The sequence below is a fragment of the Etheostoma spectabile genome, chromosome 9 (genome assembly GCF_008692095.1).
Source record: "Etheostoma spectabile isolate EspeVRDwgs_2016 chromosome 9, UIUC_Espe_1.0, whole genome shotgun sequence".
NCBI classification, from domain to species: domain Eukaryota; kingdom Metazoa; phylum Chordata; class Actinopteri; order Perciformes; family Percidae; genus Etheostoma; species Etheostoma spectabile.
Window position 1 is genome coordinate 31,175,948 of NC_045741.1, and position 20,729 is coordinate 31,196,676.

At 39.5% G+C, this 20,729-nt stretch overlaps 1 long non-coding RNA gene across 1 annotated transcript; it reads right to left on the reverse strand.

Annotated features, from left to right (window-relative positions):
- Window positions 1-30: 30 nt before the first annotated feature.
- Window positions 31-17,721, reverse strand: LOC116695503 (uncharacterized). Its single transcript, XR_004333479.1, has 4 exons — window positions 17,710-17,721; window positions 11,628-11,634; window positions 10,872-10,876; window positions 31-108 (listed from the first exon to the last, which is right to left on the reverse strand). It is a non-coding gene; the product is annotated as an uncharacterized LOC116695503 (long non-coding RNA).
- Window positions 17,722-20,729: the final 3,008 nt, after the last annotated feature.

Here is a 20,729-nt window from a genome sequence, read left to right on the forward strand (position 1 = left end):
AAAGCCCCCCCCCCCCCAACTATCAACTGGCCCCACTTGTTGCTGATTGGCTGGAATAGTGTTTTGTGGCTTGTGCACTCCTTTCTGTTTCTTTTCCATTTACACACGCTGTGTATTAACACTTTTCAGCACACACAGAAACTAGAGAGGTCACTGAATTTGACAGAAACATTTATTGGATTAACATCACATAGTATACTAATGGTGGCATAGGCAGAAATCATCTTTGTGAACCCCCAAAATAAAAAAACAAAACATTGTAAAGACATTTCTGGTCTTCAGATACTTGGAAGTTGGTAAAAAAAAAGCAAAATTCTAAAAATATCCTACTAGAGTTAGCATTGTTCTCAGGCATTGCTGTTTAAGTGCATTAATATGTTGTGAATAAAGCAACTAGGTTCAGCTCTGACCTACAGAGACTAAAGCCAGGGAGACAGAGAGGGAGAGAGAGACAGCGAGTGATTAAAAAAACAACTTGGTCCCGTCTTCAGTAATAGTTCAGATAATTGACAGCAAAATCAAATTTTACTGCAAATTAAATGCCATTTCCCTGGAGCTCTCTGTTCAGCATGATGTTCAATCAACATGTAACAGACTGTTATTTTTCACATGATTTCACCTTTCGGTTTTCTTCAGCAGCCAGACTTTTGAAGGCTTACAACAGCTCTAGTCTAGTGCATTCTGATTGAAGCTGCCAAGCAAATACTTATTAAGCTGGTATGTTGCAATAAGCGAGTGAAAGGAGTTCAAAAGACTTCCAAAAAACTCCAACGTTAATTTGTGAAGGACAAGAGAGCATGTATCAGTCCGCATCTGAATTTTGGAAACGCTAGGCCCGTTCGAGTCTGCACAGAATCGATCACCGGCGATCCCTGCCCAATGCATAATGGGTAGATTTGTAGATTCAACTTTAACCTGACTTGCTCTGCCAAGACGCTTTTCGCCGACCTATGCGGACCCAGGGCATGCTGGGAAACGCCGGCCTCTCAGCTGATTTAAGAGCTTATTGGTTCAGAATCGACTCAACATGATGATGTTTTATATAAACTTTTTAATGGTTTAGAATCGAAGGGATTTCTACTGGTAACTTCGGCTTATTCTGTGCAGAACATGGGTTAGAAGTCAGAGAGACTAAATCCGTTCAGATTACGGATTATATACAGTGTGTTATTAATAAAAATCAGCAACAAATCGAATGCAGAGCATTTTGAGAGCTATTCTATCATGATTAACCCTCATGTTGTGCTCGGGTCAAATTTGCCCGTTTTCCTGTATCAGTGTTGTTTTTAATTACCCAAAATAACATGATTGACTCCAAACGCTTTTTGGCAAGTACAAATCTCTACTTTCATTCATTTTGGGGTGTCTTATTCAATTTTAAAGCATTTGAAGAAAAAATTGAAGAGATATTAAAATAGTTTTGAGTAAAAGACTGTGATTATCCATCAACATACATTCCTTTAATTTTATTCTAAATAAATCGAAATTTTTTGCTTTTGTAACTCAAACATTAGGAATAATTTCCTGTAAATGAGGTTTGACCATAAATTCCTAAAATAACTGTAAAACTAAAGTTAATAAGTTAGTGTTATACCTAACACTAACTGTGTTGAAAACATTGAAAAGAGCGTCAAAAGTGTTGAAAAAAGGGACAAAAACGTAAGAAAAAGTTTTAAAAAATGATAAAAAGCGTCAATAAAAGTGTTGATTTTCAGATTTGACAGAAGACAACATGAGGGTTAAAACAACTGGAGACCGTGTACCAGCTGATATATGGTTCTGATAACATTATATTACATCGGATTGAGATAACAGGGGTTGTGTCACTTCCTGTTCAGCCTGAAGGCTGCAGGAATCAGCTGGAAACTGCCGACTTCACCGCAGAGTTTTGTCACCCCCCCTCGTCCACTTCAAGGACAAGGCGCGGCTCATCTCGAGCGAACCTGCTGTCTCAGCCAGCTAAGTGTGAACCAAGGACATTTCCCAGTGTGTTCAACATGTGAGCACACATTAAAATAGCCTACAGTTGAACAGCGTGTGGAGCTAATGAGGGCTGTGAAGTCATGGTGTGTAGCGTTGACCTGGTGAAGCCAATACCACGTTCTGCTGATGCAGACAGATAAACCAGTATATCAGATGAAGCTAAACGGTGGCAGCCCCCCTTTATGAAAGGCTCCTGTCCTTGAAGTGATTTCCCCCTGTTCAATACCTTCATTGATGTTCCAGAAAAGGCTTGTATAAAGAGTTTTAAGAATGGAACCAATCAAACTAGCTACGAGATGAATCGTGACCGTAACATTATTGATTCGTTGCAAAAGAAAATTTTGCAAAAAGAAAAAAATACAGTGCAATACAAAATGATCATAGACTACATAGATCATAGACTGCATAGATCATGGACTACATAGATCATAGACTGCATAGATCATGGACTACATAGATCATAGACTGCATAGATCATGGACTACATACTGTAGATCTTAGACAATGGTGTTGTGTCAGTCTTATGCACACCGCTTCAAGTGCAGTGTTACCCCATCTTGCGTTAGCATCACAACAGTCGCAAAGCTAAATTGGGCCAGGGGCGTCAAGTGTGTGTGTGTGTGTGTGTGTGTGTGTGTGTGTGTGTGTGTTGTGAGGGGGGGGGGGGGGGGGAACCCTTGCTAGGACCATGCACATCTTTCGAATTCAAAGGAGCGTTTCTGCTGTATTCATATCAAAACCAGATAACGTATCTGGCGTGTGGACCAGTCGTCTTGGTTTTGTTCAGGAACAAAACCTAATTAGATACGTTGATGTTTAAAAGATGACTATTTGGGTTAAAATCTGTACATTTGTTATGTCACTTCACTTTACGCATGTGATGCTGAACTTGACGTAGGTCATAGTTCCTTAACTTAAAAATAAAGCTTTTTTTCAAATGGGACCCAAACCATGGTCACCTGGGTGAAAGTCCTATAGGACTTTCAGGACTTTCATATATATATATATATATATATATATATATATATATAATATATATATATATATATATATATATATATATAAATTGTTTTTAAATTGTTAAATGTAATTGTTTCTATGGAGATTGCCACTTATTAAGCCACTTGTTTTTTTTTTGGCAATTGTCCATCACATATTTTCTGTGATATATACAATACTGTTTTAATGTTTTTGTTGTGAAAATAAAATAAATCAAATCAAATCAAGTCCTGAGTCAAATCAAGTCCCCCCCCCTCCAAACCTGCCTACCTTCTTATACTATACTATACCTCACATTACTTCCTGCTTTGCTCCTGTCATAACAACAAAATTACGGGTCATACTTTGAAAAACATGACTGTGTTCAGTGGATTTGGTATATCGTTCATTAGATTTGACTATTTCTAGAGGATATTTTAGTTTGGTGGTGGTACTAGAAGGAGCAAAAAAAAATGTCAATCTGTTAATTTGGCTAGTAGTTTTCAAAACGTTTTAATTGAGAGGAAAAGCAATCATCATCAGTATCACCTGGGGACCTTGTGTGATGTAGAAATGCATTCACGCGGGAAAAGACTGCTTTTAATTGAATTTACTGACATAGCTGTACCCTGAGAGTTGGGTACCCCAAGGCGTGCAGAGGAAGGCCAGGGCGAGGCTGCCGAACCGCATTGTATCAGGGTTCTGGATCTTTTTTTTCTGGCAGCAAGGTGGTTGGCACTGCTGCCTCACAGCAAGTAGGCACTGCGGAGTTTGATCCCCGGTCCAGGCAGGGGGATTTCTGCGTGGAGTTTGCATGTTCTCCCCGTGTTTGCGTGGGTTTCCCCCCCTAGGAGCTCCGGTTTCCTCCCACCATAAAGACATGCATGCTGGGTAAACTGGGACTACAGTTCAGGATCAGCCGTCTGGCTGACACTGGCGCATTAACAGAAACGTTAATTAATGTGCATTTTCTTATTTTAAAACAACACACACATTCGGAACTCTGGTCTTAAATATAGAGTAATATGTGACTCTGAGTGGTTAGATTTCTAACCACACTGTCTGTGAGTCAAAGATGCCATGCCATGGTCACTTCTCTTCATGCCATCTGTCAGTGGAAACACCTTGAGAAATGCTCTGATATGTAAAATATTAACTGGTTTTCCCAGTGTACATCCCCTCAGTTACTGTATCCTGGGGGAGACCATCTGGAGGCTGGTTTTAGTCTGGGTGCAACACTATGCCTCTATAACATGCATACACAAAATACACAAATATGTGTATTACAATATTACATCTTACATCTCTACCCATATGAATGGACATTTCTAAATTCTCTACTGACAAGCCTTTTCTTACTAAACTTGGAGAGAAAACAGTTTGTACATTTGTTCCAGCATTTGAATTCATGAATCTGCCCCCTCAGCATTTACTAACATGAGTCCACTGTTACGAGACATCCCAGTTTGAGACATCCCGGCACTATTTTCCCATTACCAGATGGAATATCTTGCACTTAGATATAGAGTACACAGATTACACAGAGCATTTTTTTTTTAAATCTTCAAATTGTCTGACAACAAATTCAATAATATTCAGTGAAATAAACCCCTTATTTGTAGAATTTGACTTCTGGCTTGACTGGCACCCTCCAAGTGTAGTATAATAAAAAAAATCTGACATCAGATAATTGAAAAGGAACTGTAGTAACAAAACAAATTCAAAAAATACCAGCATACCACACCAGAATATGCTCCCAACTTGAGATAACTGCCTAAAAGTGATGAAAGCCATCTATGCGTGAATGAGATTTGTAAATTACAAATGTTCACAAGTGTTCATTCATAAAAAAAGATTCCCTTCCAGGGATGTTCTGTGACTCTGCTTGACTTAAGTGGGAGCTTACGTTATTTGGAAACAGGCAACAGAGTTAATGAACTACAGCTCGGAAAAGATCCCTGTGTGGCATGTGAATATGCATTCATATGCATGTGCACCAAACAAAACTCGGGCTTTCCAGCAATAACCTCTGCAGGGACCAGATAATTAATGGGCGTGATGATGACACTCCTCAAAGGCACACATGGTTTCAAAGGAACACGCCATCGTTTTTTGAAATAGGGGTAATTCACCATCTCCCCTAGGCAAACGCATTTTTTCTCTCAGTGCATGCATTGTCTTAGCCCATTCGCTATGCTAAGCTAGTTTACATTAGCGTAGTGAATGGAATCCTTTGTTGCTGGATAGCATATCGTGAGTAAAAGTGAGCCAACATTTAAAAAAAACCTGCGTATTCACACCGACTACAAATAGCAATGCAGATTAAGATTAAGCAATTTTCTAGGCAGATATTTCCTTGGGACTATATTGGGGCAAAGCACAGGCAAAGCATCGCTACCCGGGCACAGAGATATCACGCAACACCCCCCCAACTTCCGTTAACATATACCGGCGTGCATATTAGCTTGCTGGATTTTTGTGGAAAATCAACTAAAACTACAAAAATGGAAGGAAATTAGGGTGTCAGTGTCTCCAAGGCCAATGTAACACACAAAAACCATGCTAACTACTACAGACGGAAACAAAATGAATACACAACATGGCTGTCCCCAAAACTGGAGAAAAGGAGCATACCAATAAATGGCAGAGAACCCCATACAAAGCTTCCTCGAGTTACTGAGTCTCATTGATTCAATTTAGTTCAATTTTATTTATAGTATCAAATCATAACAAAGGTTATCTCGAGATATTTTACAGATTTAATTCTATTACAATTATAGAGTAGGTCCAGACCACACTCTATAATTTACAAAGCCCCAACAATTCTAGCAATTCCCCCAAGAGCAAGTTCCAGACCCATGCTTTTGGTGGGCGGTGTCTGGTTCCAGTACAGGTCAATCAACTCTGAGTCAACCAGGTTTCTGAAATGGGGCCCAGGATCTCTGATTCTGGGAATCGATGTGCAGCTTTTCTCACGATCAAATGCAGCTCAGGTGTGAATCGGGCAATGAGGTGTGTGGATGACCCAGGCACTCAGAAAACAAACATTAAAATCTTAAAATTGATTCTAAAACGCATCGGGAGCCAATGGAGAGAGTAATACATGGGGGTAACGTGTGAACACCCATCACATTCTCACCTCCATTACGTGAAATACCACTTTTTGTTCAGGTGCCTTTGTTGTTGTTATTGAGGCTAAAAGTCTCCTACAGCGTCATATAACACGCTCTACCTAAAGCACTTGGTCGGGACTATTTTCGCCTAGAGGTATCCCTTAAAAAGCAAGCACTTGTTTGTTCAATTTAAAGGCGCAAAATGGAATTTTAATTAAGGCATACATAAAGTGCAGTACAGTAATCCAGCCTTGAACTAAGGTAGGGTGAGGTTAAGGGTTAAAGTGAAGCATTTAGTTATGATGGTTAAAGTTAGGGTAAGGGGCTAGGGAATGCATTATGTCAATGTCAATGGGTCCCCAGAAAGATAGTGAGACACGCTGTGTGTGTGTGTGTGTGTGTGTGTGTGTGTGTGTGTGTGTGCGTGCAGGCTTCCCTCCAACTCATGGGATTTTCTTTTTACTGCCAGCTATGTATAGTAGGACACACCTAAAAGAAAGCAATATTAAATATCTACTTGAAATTACAGTTCTACTCACACCTGGAAATCTTTTGGGAACTAATACAAACCTGAAGATCAATGCTAGGGACAGATCCATATTTAAAATTCTAATAAAGCTTAACGGTCCTGAAGCAAATGACTAGGCTCTGCAAACAAGCCAAATCCCCAGATCTTCAAGCATAACAGAACAAACACTGGAAATGGAAAAACTCACTCTTTTGCAGTTAGAAATCAAATAAAAAAACGGAATAAATTGTATCCAGAGCATATACTTAAAAGAATAACTCAACTTTCTAATAATTGCATGCTGTAGCTGGACATGCACTTTAATTTGGATAGCTTCTGCCCAAACTTTATTTGTAGTACCTTTAAATCCATTGTTATACTGTTCATCTTAGCCTAACTTATTACATATATCTATCTGTAAAAATTCTGTTTATAAAAATAGCCGTCTGTATATGTATTCATGGTACATATTCACCTGTAAACTCTGTAAACCATCAGTGCATTATGTTCATTGTACACATCTGTAAAAACTCTATTTATAGTAATATCCACCTGTATATTATATTCAGTACATATCCAGCTGTAAATCTTGTTCACAATGCTTGTTATCTATATATTATATTCATAGGACAAATCTGTCTGTAAAATTCTGTTTATAATAGTATTCATTTCTATATTTATACACTACTTATCCATGTCCTGCACTTATGGAACCATTGTATATATCCTGCACTTACTGCTATTGCACTTCTGGTTAGACCTAAACTGCATTTCGTTGCCTTGTACCTGTGTAATGACAATAAAGTTGAATCTAATCTAATCTAATCTAAAACGCACGCACAAGCTGGCACACACACATCCCCCACACACACACACACACAATAGGGCTGCCTCCTTCTATTTGTGTGCGTCTTATTTTCTGTCTTCCTGTGAAAAAAAAAGAAGTAGTATGATAATGAATGTAATGTTTTTTTCACTTGACACTAAGAAAAGTACTATATCAAAGTACTAGAAAGGGGAGAGAGAGGGAAAGACATGCAGGAAACATGACGCAGGTCCTACCCAATCCAGGGTCCATCTAAAACATCTACTTATGGGTGAGCGCTCCATCAACTGAGCTACTCAGACGCTTTTAAAGCGATAGTTACATTTGTCAGTGAATGAACAAAAGTGCTTTGACATGTGTGTCTATGGTGAACATGTGTGTGACAAAGTGTGGTGAAGATTGGAACGGATATTTCATTCAAAAGGGATCTGATTTTTCTCAGCATTCAACCCCAAACCCACTGCTGTACCAGATCCTGAGCAAAACATTCCTTTTTTTGTCCCAAGTTGATGAGCGGGATTGTAATTTATTTCTTCACCGATCAGATCAGTACCTCATTGGATGTCTTCATAAAACCAGGGCTGTAGTCAAGACCACCTTTGTCGAGTTCAAAACAACAAAACAAGTCCAAGACCAGGACTAGTCAAGTCCAAGTCAAGACCAAGTCCAAAGAGGTTCGAGTCCAGGACAGCAAAAAGGTCTTATGCATGACAGTATCAAGACAATCATTTTGGGTTTCACTTTCCCTCCAATATTATCATCAAGACAATAAAGACACCTGGACTTGGTCGAGACCAAAAGCCCAAAAGCCATATCTGGCAAGACCAGTGGCCGAGACCGAGACAAGTCCGAGTCCAAATACTAATGAGTACAAGACAAGTCCGAGACCCTAGAAAAATGGTCTTAAAGTCCGGACTTGAGTCCAAGACCGGACTCGAGTACTGCAGCCCTGCATAAAACCACCACTGTCTAAAACAAGGAGCAGATTCACCTGGCTAAAGAAGCCTGTTAATGATCCCATCTCTAACAAACATGCCTTGAATGTGATAAAGTGGCTTTATGAGTTGGATACTGCTGAAAACAAAATGCAGAATATGCCACTGGGACATGAAACAGAAAAAAAGAGTAAACTGTGGAGATCCATATGCTTGGCATAAAATGTATGATTAAATAAGTAAATGTACAGCAATCAGCAACACTGCTGGCGTTGGTGTGTGGTAACTGTTGGTGGGCCTGGGGCATATAGAATCGCATGAAACCCCTTTCTAAAAAACACAATTTTACGCCGTTGTTCTTTTTAAATAGGATCTGTCGACACATCTGGAAAGGCCAAAAAAAGAAAATCTACAAAGGACATGTCAATCTTCAGGTCTCCTTGAGTAAGTGGAATCAATTTACATACAGGAAGGCAAGTGATAAACGTTTCATAGTCTCCCAACATTGCGCTTATCTTTGTCATTTGCATATGTTGTGCAATATGCTAAAATTATGCATTCATTGTTTTGTTAGTGGGTTTACAGATACATACACATTATTGTTTATTTGGCTTTGAAAAAATGTTCTCAGGGTTTATGGTTACGGCAGATTGACGGATGGATGACAGCATTGCAACTCTTAGAAAAATGGCAAAAAAAAAGAAAAAGAAAAAGGGAGGTCTGTGTCACAGCAGTTAAAAGGATGAGAAGGCGTACAGGCACACTGGTGTAAGAAGGGAGTTGATTGATGAGAGCCATTTTCAGCACACAAGACAGGTGTGTTAGAGTAATGGTGTCTCTAAATAATTATGAAATATAGTCAACCGAGTTATTGTTAAAATAATGTATCTATTAACGCCTGTGTTTGTTTTGTTTCTGCACCAGTATGGGAGGAGAATAACGGCTGGTAGGTGGAAAAGACTAGTCTGTGGGATGTGAGGCATCATTAAGTGTGAAAATCTGGAAAGAAGATCTCAAAGAGATCTATTCCCCTTGATTACCCCGTCATGAGGCTTTGCCAAACCGTCCTCCACAGTGCTGCGAAGAAAGGTCTGGCTACTCCACATATAGCATCCCTGGATCGGAGAAAAACCTGCTCTGGTTTATTGGAATTTCTTTAACCCTCGTGTTGTCTTCCCATTAACCATGAACTTGCCCTTCCAGATCAAAATTGAATTTTTTTGGTGCTTTTACAATGTTTTTGTCATTTTTGGGGGATTTATTTGTAACTTTTTCAATTTTTTGGCATTTAAAAAAAAAACCTAAGCTGGTTTAATAACAGGTTTTACAGTTATTCTTGGAATTCATGGTCAACAAACTTCATTTATATCAAATTATATGTACGTTTTTAGTTAAAAAAGCAGAAATTATTAATTATTTTGACTGATAGTTAAGATCAGAGGATGTTGAGTGGATCTCAGATGGGTAGTTGTCAAAGTTTAGTCTGGATACTGTTTTGAAACCATTAAAAAAAAAGAATTCAAATGCTACAAGATTAAATTAAAACACCCAAAAAATTCAACGAAAGTAATCATCAATGTCACCCGAAGAATGTTATATAGAATCCTCCATGTTATTTTGGGAAATTTGGTTGAAAGAAATCTAATATTTCTGATATAAAACACATTAAAACGGGTCAGTTTGACCTGAGGACAACACAAGGGTTAAACCAATCACAATCTAAGACAAAGGTCTGGCGCCTCTGCAAAAAAGCCTCGGAAGGAACTTCTTTTGGTGGTAGGTGTATGTTCAAAAGTTGCTTTAGTGGTGCAACCATAGACCAAATAAATATACAGTCTATGGGTGCAACAGAAAACTCAGATTGGACAGAGAGTCTAGGTAGCGCCAACACAAAGAAAGAGGAAGGTCATCCAGCTGAAATGAGGACGGATCTTTATGCGGATCTTCCGGCGGCACCTAAGCAAATGAATCCTCCACAATATATACTAGGGAGAGGAAGAATGGCTGGTGGGTGGAAAAGAAAGAAGTGGGTCTTTGGGATGTGAGGTGGAAGGCATCATTAAGGGCAAAGATCTAGAAAAGCCTATCGTAAATCTTGTGGAATTAAGATTTCAATGACATCTAGTCGTCTTGATTACCCATCATGTGAAGCTTGGGTCATCAATTTTCAGTAACGAGTGGCTTGCCCATGGTGTACTCCATGCACCTTTCTTACACTTATGCAAATCCTAAAGTCCCTGGTTTGTAATTTATTGAATACTAAATTTAGAAGTTGTGAATCCATCATTTTTATAAAGTATGAAAATAATCTAAGACATTACACATAGGCTTGTTGATAAGTAACACGTAACTAATGAATGTGTAATGATGTAGAAACAATGCTTTAAACATGATTAATTTGAAGGATACATGTATAAACTGATACTTGACTAATGCTTCCTAGTGTGCAGTTATTATAAAGTGTTACCAAGTTGAGATTTAACGTGGTTGAATACTGTCTTAAATTACATTTCGCACACAGATTTAACCAGGGCTCACTCTGCATCTGTTGAAGCCACTTTCCTGCTGCACTCTGTGTTTTCATGTATCCTTGTAACAGTTTATTTCCATGCTTTTGCCTTTATCCCTACAATGCATGTTCCAGTGGGACAGAATTAACATGTTCATGCACCAACTGAAGGGATGTAAAGTGGTCCCAGAGCAGCCTGTGGTGCCTCCAGCCCAGCCAGGCAGGCTATTTGAATACAGCATTGCTTTGTGCAGGGCAAACAGGTTCATCCATGTGGAAGCAGAAGGCGGCTTTAATTGCTGCTTCCTGTTTTTCTGGCAGTAACTCACAGACTTTAAGTTTACTTATAATGCAGCAAGGTTCCGAAGTCACAGACAGTATTGTGTCTAAATGGTAGCTGCTTCTTACATTCCTGGTCATAACAGTGTTCATTTATGTGGCAATCATCATCATTGTTAGCATTGAGACATTGGCCCTCATTTATCCACCTAACGTAGAAACCAGAAACACCATATGAGCGCAGAAATCCTTTTACGACAGGCTTCACATGTGATTCCTGAAACGTTCGTATCACGCCAATCAGAGCGTAAGAATGGTCGTACATTGATAAATGCAGGAAATGATCGTAATTTAAATATCACGCCCCAATATGATTTCAGTTTAAAGGCCTTGCCCCTACTATTTATAACATGGCGAGACGTAATCTGGCTAAGAAGCGGCACTTTTCAAAAGGTGGAGATTGAAACCCTGACATCTCAGTGTAATTTGCAGTAACCTGTGTACTATTTGGCAGCCTAAAAACTGGTATTAGGCTGTAGGAAGAATGCAGAATAGAAAGAGATCACTGATGCGGTCAGTGTTACCGTATTAAATCAAACTCTATCTGAAGTTTATTTACTTTATACATCCCTGACATCTTTATACTCCTAATAGTAATATACAGGCTTGTGTTGCAATCTCTTAGACCTACATGTAGGTGTACCTATATTTAAATAAACACACGGTAGCGGAGGTTATGCAGTGTTTTTTTTTTTTAAATTTTACTCATGTTTTCTTCATGAGTCAGAGGCAGGCAAAAGCTGTAAGGGAGAGCACGTGTCCCGCCCCCCCCCCCCCCCCCCCCCCCGTCTCCTGACAGCTGAGGGGCTGGAAAAACAATATGTCGGTCAATGGCAGAAAGAAAACGTTCACTTGTGGCCATTAACGACACTTTAAAAGACAAACAAAAACCTGGAGAAAAAATAAAAATGTTGTGCATCAACATGTTTCCTGTACTGAATACCATTGCCAAACACAACACTAGACTATACTTTTTGAAAGCGAGGAGTAATATCCTGTCTCCTTGGTATAGCCCCCAGTTGGGGCTGTGCTGGACACTGTTCTCTGGGCATCGGGTCATCTGGCTCCATCACTACATCTATGGCGCCCTGTTTTCCTGCGCGATGTTGTGCAGAAACCCAAAGGCTAAAACAGTGTTGCAGACCTTTTCTGGCATGTACAGTAGGGTCCCCCCCCATCCAATGTGGCTCGTGGGTGTAGGCTACGTGTTCACTGTTGCTCAGCTCATAGAGATGTTCTAAAAGAGCCAGATCTGCCATTGTCGATAAGCGATCAGCTGATGACTTCTCCTTCTCCTGTTACATGCTGCACCGCAAGTCCACAATGACTTGAAAACTTGCGTACATAAGTTCGGACCAGAAGTACATTTTTTCGCAGCCTACGCTCAAGTTCAAATTGATAAACGTTTTAGGTCGTACGCAAATTTCATAAATGAGGGCCAATGAGTGCATATAAAATTCAAGACCACTTTTCGGCCTCTCTACTTCCTCGATTTATCGTTAGATTTCCTGAGGAGAAATATGAGTTTTTTTCAGTAGTTTTCACACACTGTGAAAAAAACACCACCCCACCAGCTCTTCATGTTTGTTGCCATAAACATTGATGAAAACCTTGTCTCGAGGCTCAAGATAAAATTACATTTCTTCTTCAAGAATAAGTCCAGTTTTATGGCCCTAACGTTCCAAGTAAACACCCATAATGAAGACAAATGTTCTGATGTTTCAAACAACTGAAACAACCTGTCATGGGCAGCTGCATGGGATGCAGTTATGTCCAATACCACTGCGGCGCAATAATAACCTCACTACCTTTCAAAAAGGATTGTTGTTCTCCCAAAAAACGGATAGCGCCATCTAGTGGGATCAGAAAATAAAGACAATGGTTGATGAAGCTTCATGAGGCTTCATTTGACTATCACTACTCCCAACTGTAATGTCATGGTGCACTGTTAAACTTTCACATCACTGCAGCTGCTGAGAAATTAAGAACTGGGGTGAGAAAAAATATGTTCAGCTGCTAAGTTCTCTAATGTACTCTAAAATCCAACTTAAAAAGTTTGTCCTTGAAAAGAGTGATAACTTGAAGCCCATCCCCTGTTAATGGTGAATAGTAAAGAGAAGCCTGGTAAGCATTTCCAGGAACTGAGAAGTCGTCAATAGAGAGGGCAGTTTCCACCAGAAAGCTTGTTTTGCAGTGAAATGGAGTCTGGTGATACTGGAGCCACTGGAGAGCAGCTCCCCCTCATCCTCCACAGTCTGCAAGGGGATATCTTATCTGAGCTTGGAAGACTGCCTAACGAAGCACGGCTCGGCATTCAAGTCATTAAAAATTAACCAGGTCACTGATTTATTTTGTGATGTTTCCTGGAGAATAGGGAAGGTTGAAAAGGTTCCTTCTTTGCACTTACTATAGAACGAAGTTCATCAATCAGACAATAAAGGAAGGGAACAATAAGTACGGCATAGAGACAAATGTAATTATTGAAAAATCTAAGGAGTTGGCCAGCCAGTTTCCAATGTAATAGAAGCAGTGGGCAAAGATTTGGACTGTGAAATATGGAAAACAGAAAACGGTTGCCAACAGCTAATAAGGGCTTGACAGAAGCTGAGATCAGTGCCAGACTGCAAACTGTCAGGAAAACAAAGCAGCTTCTTTTCCTACAGTGCAGGGCAGTGTAGTGCAGGCAGCCCTTGTTTATTCAATCACTGATTTCTTTCAAATTAGCAAGTAAAAGTCACCCTTGGATGTGTGCTCATTACAACGTAGCATGTTGTTTTTCTCGGCCTGCTTACTCATTGATCGTTGCAAGGTCCAGTGTCAACTCATGTTAAGGGATAGTCACTTTAATTGTGAAACACACTGTCGACTGCTTTTTGACTCATTCATCTTGTTGGAAGTTTGGACAGCAAAGGGTTTTTCATTCTTCTGTACAGAATAATTACTTAGCTAACCTGGAATTTTAAAAACGGTATCCCGCAAGTTACGATAAAATAAATATCACTAGCAATATCAATGTCAGTCCACCACTGTAGTCCAGGCTGAAAGATCCCAAGCAGGCTTGGAATTTTAGCATTTTAAGGGCAACTGGCAAGAAGGCCAAATGCCAGGGCAGCAAGCCAATCAAATGAAACAATGATTTTAAGTCTACAGAAAGAATTTAACTTAGGTTTGTTGCATTAACATTACAGACAATTAGCTATAATTCTCTTTGGGCACGTAATGCTTTTTAGGTGACTGGGTCAGCTAAATCAACTTTCCAGTGATATTCAAGCAATGCCTAACAAGTTTCTTGTCTCATTTGATTGCAAATTTATCAAAGTGTCTTGCCTTCTCTCAGTCTTCTCAGATTTCACTCATATCTTTTGTGGTAGTGGCACATTAGGACAAGTTTGATTAAGTCTCCTGGTTGGTTAGATTTGTGTCAAAATATCGATATTAAACAGCGCGGTTTTCCAATGGTTTATACCATGCTGGAAATCCAACCCACCACTGGTTATGTGCGCAGCAATGCACTTTATGTTGCCCAATAAGAGGTCAAAATATTGACAAAAGACTATGGTTGTTACAATATGCAATTTAAAACCAAAATTGCGACACTCAGATCCACGAACCTGGTTCCCGTTTCCCGTCCCAGATCCAATGCTACCTCATCTTTGAATCACTATTAGTATTAGTCCTTTTGGTGCCTTATAAAGATGGCTAAAAGTGAAGGGGGGGCGGGGGCTGACAGACAGGGCTAGCTGCCTAAATTACCATAAGATTATTTGATTATTTATCTACAGAGTTTATGTTACTGATGAATTCGCTGGGTAGCCCAGAGTTGTTAACCGTGGTCAAAACAATCATACTAAAAATAACTGAGCATGTTGAACGATGTCATAATTTCACAATTTAACCCAACAAGAATTAGCTAGCTAACGTTATAGACCAATTAGAATTAGCTACTTGTCAACCAGCACCTTTACAGTTGGCACCAAAGCAGTTTTCCTCCATTACTGATACTATTACCATTATTCTTATGTCTCATTTGAATAAGTTAATGAACCAATGACATTTTTTTTGGAAACGTTGTTCAAATGAATGAAAGAATCTTTGGTGTTGGATTGATCAATATTAAAATCATTCAATATCGATAAATAAGGTCTCTGTTGTGTGTGGCAAAGTGGCACCGTTACAGTCCTACAACAGACACTTTAAAAAAACACGTGTTATCAGGAAAGGGCACGGGGGCCATAGCCCTCATGGCCCTCATGGCCCCAAGAACTACTGGGTTGATTGCCATGAACCTTTGTATAGACCTCCATGTTCCCAGAGGAATCTTTAGGTCTTTGTAGATCCACTGACTTTTCCTCTAACACCATCCTGAGGTCAGAGTGAAATATCTACACAACCAAAGGACGGATTGTCATGGGATTTAGATCACACATTCATGCCCACCTCAGGATTGTAACACTATTGCTTTATTGATCCCTCTTTTTCTATAACACCATCATCAGGTCAAAAATTTAATTTCTTTATGGTTCAGGACCAAATACCTGCACGACTAAAGACATTTCCATCAGCCTCAGCTGTACTTTGTGTTTGGTGCTAATGTACAAATATTAGCATGGTCAAGCTTAATTGATGAACATGGTGAACATTATATATGCTTCTGTGCTTCTTCTCTTCATAGTCGTCAGATTCATCTACAAACCCTTAAAGAGCTGGCTCAGGTTTTGTCATGGACCAGGTCTTGCAGGACTGCCAGGGGACTTTTGACACTCTGATCTCCTCTCTCTTCCCATCTGTGTGCACTCATGCCCCCAGAAATCCTTGTTACTAACGTAGCTCCGGGGAGCTTATTCCCTGGAGCCCTTATTTTTTCTTGCATCACAGTTTTCCTTGGATTAGTGTGGCATTTATATCATGGTTGCAGCTGTCGCCATGGTACTGCTCAGTGCCCTGCTATGCCATAAACTACGACAACAACTATTCCTAGCCATAGTTCCATTATCTTTATTGTGATTAAATTGCCACTGTTCATCACACCCCCAACCAACACCGTCAGACGCCCGCCCACTAAGAGCCTAGGTCTGTCCGAGGTGGGAGTTTACCTCGCCACTGTCGCTCTAAATGCTTGCTCTTGGGGGAATTGTTGGTCCCTTGTAAATCATAGTGTGGTCAATACTTACTCTATCTGTAAACTTGTGTAATGACATGATACTATAATTAAAACTGAATTGAGTTGAATTAAACAGCAAGGCGTTAGCGTTGCTGTGAACATGTTGTGAACAACGTTAACAACTAAATAAATAACTAAAGTTGAATTAAATGAAATTCCAAATGAATATGTAAAGATGATGTAACTTGCTAAGCGCATGAATGACTGCATATTTGCTCACTTTAGTTATGTGACTATTAATTATCCATTGTTCAAACAAATCTAACTAGATCTGCGAGGTCTGAAATCTGCTTCACGCATTCTCACTCTGATTTATGGTATCTACCACTTTAGGCCAAGTTGAGGCTGTCTTAAGCCCTGCGTGGAGTAATACAGCCATCTCATTTATACAAATACATTATTAGTACATATCCTTATTTAGTGACAGCAACTGGATTGGCATTTCCATGCTGATGACATGTTCTGCTGTTTGTAGCTGTTTCCAAATTAGTTTAACAATTCAAACCATTTCAATTAAAGCTTTTTTTCACTTTGTTTGATTCAATGCAAACACAATAAAGTCTGTGGTTATCAGAGTCAGCTGAAAGCCCCTCAAACAAATTGTCCACAGCAATTTAATAAGAGGCCGGGGATGTCATCACTACGGCTTCACTAAAAGGGTAGGAGGCAGACACCATGTGACAATAATGACATTGATGTGGGTTTTAACAGGAGTACAGGCATCATGACTGTGTTATCAGATAGCAAAAATCCTCAAATCTTCAAATCAAAAACTGTCCTGAGCTAAAACGAGTGTGAGAAAGAACGCAGTGTGTTAAACATGGATATCAGTGATTGGGTTATTTGAAAGCCAATAAAAGTATCCTGTCTACCTTTTCTGAAAAGCAGAATTGAACAGCAGAAGTTTAATAGAATGTCTAAAAAAACAACCAATACCGACCCATTAAGCTGTTGCCATCAGTGGCATTTTAAGGTAGGAACTATGCAGGGGCGGGGCTAAAAGCGGGGCACAGGGTGGCACTGCCCCCCCCCTCCCTCGAAATACGATTGCCCCAACCCCTATCTTTCAATCAGACAATTGTGATTTCAATTAGTGTACTCACTTGGCTGCCTGTTCTGCCAATCGTCACAGGCCTTGTCACGTGATCAATCAATGTTTAAATAATGACTATCCAAAATTCTGATACCATTGACCCAGCACTGGAACTTTTAAAAAATAAAATTTAAATGTGCCAGGCAGACGGGTTGGCTACATAGCACGTGTAACGTAAACAGAGTGGACCATCTATTACTACGCTTTCGGTATAATCTATAAAACTGGCAACACTGGCATATGCTCCGCGGACATCCGCCCTACAACTGTAAAAACTGGACAGTATTATATTTATATATTTAACGCGAGGTGTGTGTGGCTCTTTTACACAGAAATGGATCATAACGTGTCTAAATTTATTTGAAATTAAACTACTGATACACATGAAAGGACTTAATGACTGTCACTTAGCATATTGGCAGTTTCTATTTGAGAGTTTCTGTTTTTATGTCTTGATTCCTCTGATAATTGACAGTAGATTGATGATTCACAACGCCGTGCCAGCTCCAAAAAGGGTAAAAACAACAATCTGAAAGCAAAAGCTGTCCGTCTCGCCTGTGACTCTTACAATCCAACGCCGTGTGTGCGCTGCAGATGGTTAAAAGATCCATTTTACGTTACAAGTTCAATGTAGCCAAAGCGTGAGCCTATAGAAAATGTGTATTGTATTCTGAAATACAATTTCTTTAAGATGAAAACAAGTGAAATTAATAATGAATGTGAAATTTATGTGGTGTGATGTTTTCTGTGATTATCGGTGCCCCTTGTGCCACCCAACTTAAAAAATCCTGGAATCAACACTGAAGAATTTGGGGCTACTACTTTGAATGGATGCAAAACCAGAATATATTACTATTTGACAAGTTTGTAAGTTTAACACTTACATGTTCTCTTCAACTTCCTGTTTTCATGCATTTGGGTAGCTATGTTTACCCTGCAAGCCCAATTCTAACCCATTGGCCTTCATCTTAAAATGCTCCTAAACAAGCTGGGAGTATTGCCCTCATGTATAAATCTATTTTCAATTAAATCTCCAACCTCTATATTAATTTCAACTCATTTGATGCTCTTTTGTGAAAACCATTCCTGTCTTTTATACAATGTTCTGTCTAGAGAAACAGACCCCCTGGCCCTTGTTCCTAATTATGGGAAGAATTTGGAGATCTCAAACCTTTTCACTCAATCTGTGAGATGTTAATTATTGGTGATTTCAACATTCACCTGAATGAGACCTCTGATCCTCTAAGTCTAAATAACCTTTTTGGCTGTACTTAAATATTATTATTATTATTGATTTTTGGTTTAATTCAGTTTGTTCATGAATATACTCACAGGAGAGTGCAAATTTTCATGGGTTAATGCTAGAATTAGCCAAAAATCTATATATATATTTTTTAATCCAAACAAGTTCATTTAGCCTACTAAAGTAGCTCAATGTAAATTCTTTCATGAAGACCTAACACTTAATCACTGCTCTCTTCCTAAATCAAACCAGCTGTTGGAGGCGTTCCCCTTCCTCCAGAATTGGCCCCGAATTCCAACGGCCAATCACAGCGTCACAGCACTGCTTTGAATCTGTTTCTCTCCCTGCTGCTGTCCGCTGTCATTTCAGGCAAAGAGTGCCCCCCTCCACCTCCCCTTCCACCTCCAGTCATCGTCACCCAAAGGCACCCCGGGTATTCCTCCTTTGGGACGCTCCGTCGCTCCTTCTCCGCCACCACCGGTGTCTAGACTCCATGGGGGGGATTGTCTTTGCTTCCTTACCCTTTTTACAAATTATTTTATGACAATGGAGTCTAAAGCTCCAAAGACTACATTCAATTTTGTCTATGCACAATAAACCTTTGCATATCTGCAAACAAGTCTCTCCTGATGGAATTTAAAAGTTGTCAAGGCATGACAAAAAAACTAAGCCTGTCATGCAAGAAAAAAGAGCACTTATTTTTTCATTATCTGTAGTCTCCTGGCCTTTATATTAAAAAAAGGCTCTCCTGTCAGATCACTTTCTTAATAAATGTGATTGGAACATAAACAGCATAAATCAAAACTGGAAGTTGTCTGTGTAGTACTTTAGAAGTAGCATATTTCTCTCACTTAAGCTACAATCCCACCACAAGACTTTGAAAGTTGTTAGCTTGCTGTATAGTTCAGCAGGAACAGCCTGTATTCCCATATTCCCTAGTCCCTAGTCACAACAGTTACCTGTTTTTCCCCCGTCAGATTGGGTATAGATCCAGACATTTCCGAGCGCACTTGAAGGCAGCTTTATTTACCGGTGAAGGAGATAAAGAAAAAAAGACGGAGGGACTGAGGAAGCAGTCAGCTGTTCCGAAAAACTCCCGGGCATGTGTTTGGTGTTTTAAAACTTTCTTATGGCAGCAACAGAGGCAGTGGTGTTTCCTGCTTCCTGTTTCCTGTTTCCTGTATGGGACTCTCACACCGCCTCAAAACACACCGACTAGTCTGATCAGTGTTACATGACTCGCCACCGCAGCGTGACGCGGGGTTGAATTTCTCCAAAAGTTGAATAAGTCTCTATTTTATTACAGTATTGAAGGAAAAACTAAAAAAAACAAATGTTCAAATCCAAAAATTTAAAATCAAATGCCTACCCAATGAACGAATATCGTTATTGTCAAATATTCGGATCAAGCCCTATTGGTTTACTAATAAACAAACACTACAGAACAATATACTCATAGTCCAAGATGGTGACGGAAAGATGCAAAAAAACTCAGAAGGGCTTAATCTACCACTCTCATATGCATAGTCCAACTGAAATAGAAATGAACTAAAATACTGAAAAGAAATGAAAAGATAGAGAGAAAAAACACAAAACTAAAATTACACACAGTATCAAATCAACAGAGTACAAATGCAAAAGTTTAAATAATAATTAAGAACTACATCTCAGAGGTTTCTTAAATTGTAAGGTCCAGCAGTTGGACCCCACAAATACACACACATGCTCACGCACCCCACACACACACACACACACACACACACACACACACACACAGAGCAAGTGCCTCTATACCTGCTCACTATGAAGGGAATAAACTCCATGAAGGTAGGAGAAGCTCCTATCAAAATAAAAAACCTTTTTACTCTCCATTGTTTGAAAAAAGGACTGAGTGTAGTTTTCACAGTTGGAGGTGAAACACTGTGTGCTGCACACTGTCACCAGAGTTCAGTAAATTGTGCAATTTGCAACTGGATCCTAAGAAAGTATTACAAGAGTACAGTTTTACCACACCTACGTGTCTTTTTTTGCACCAAATTCC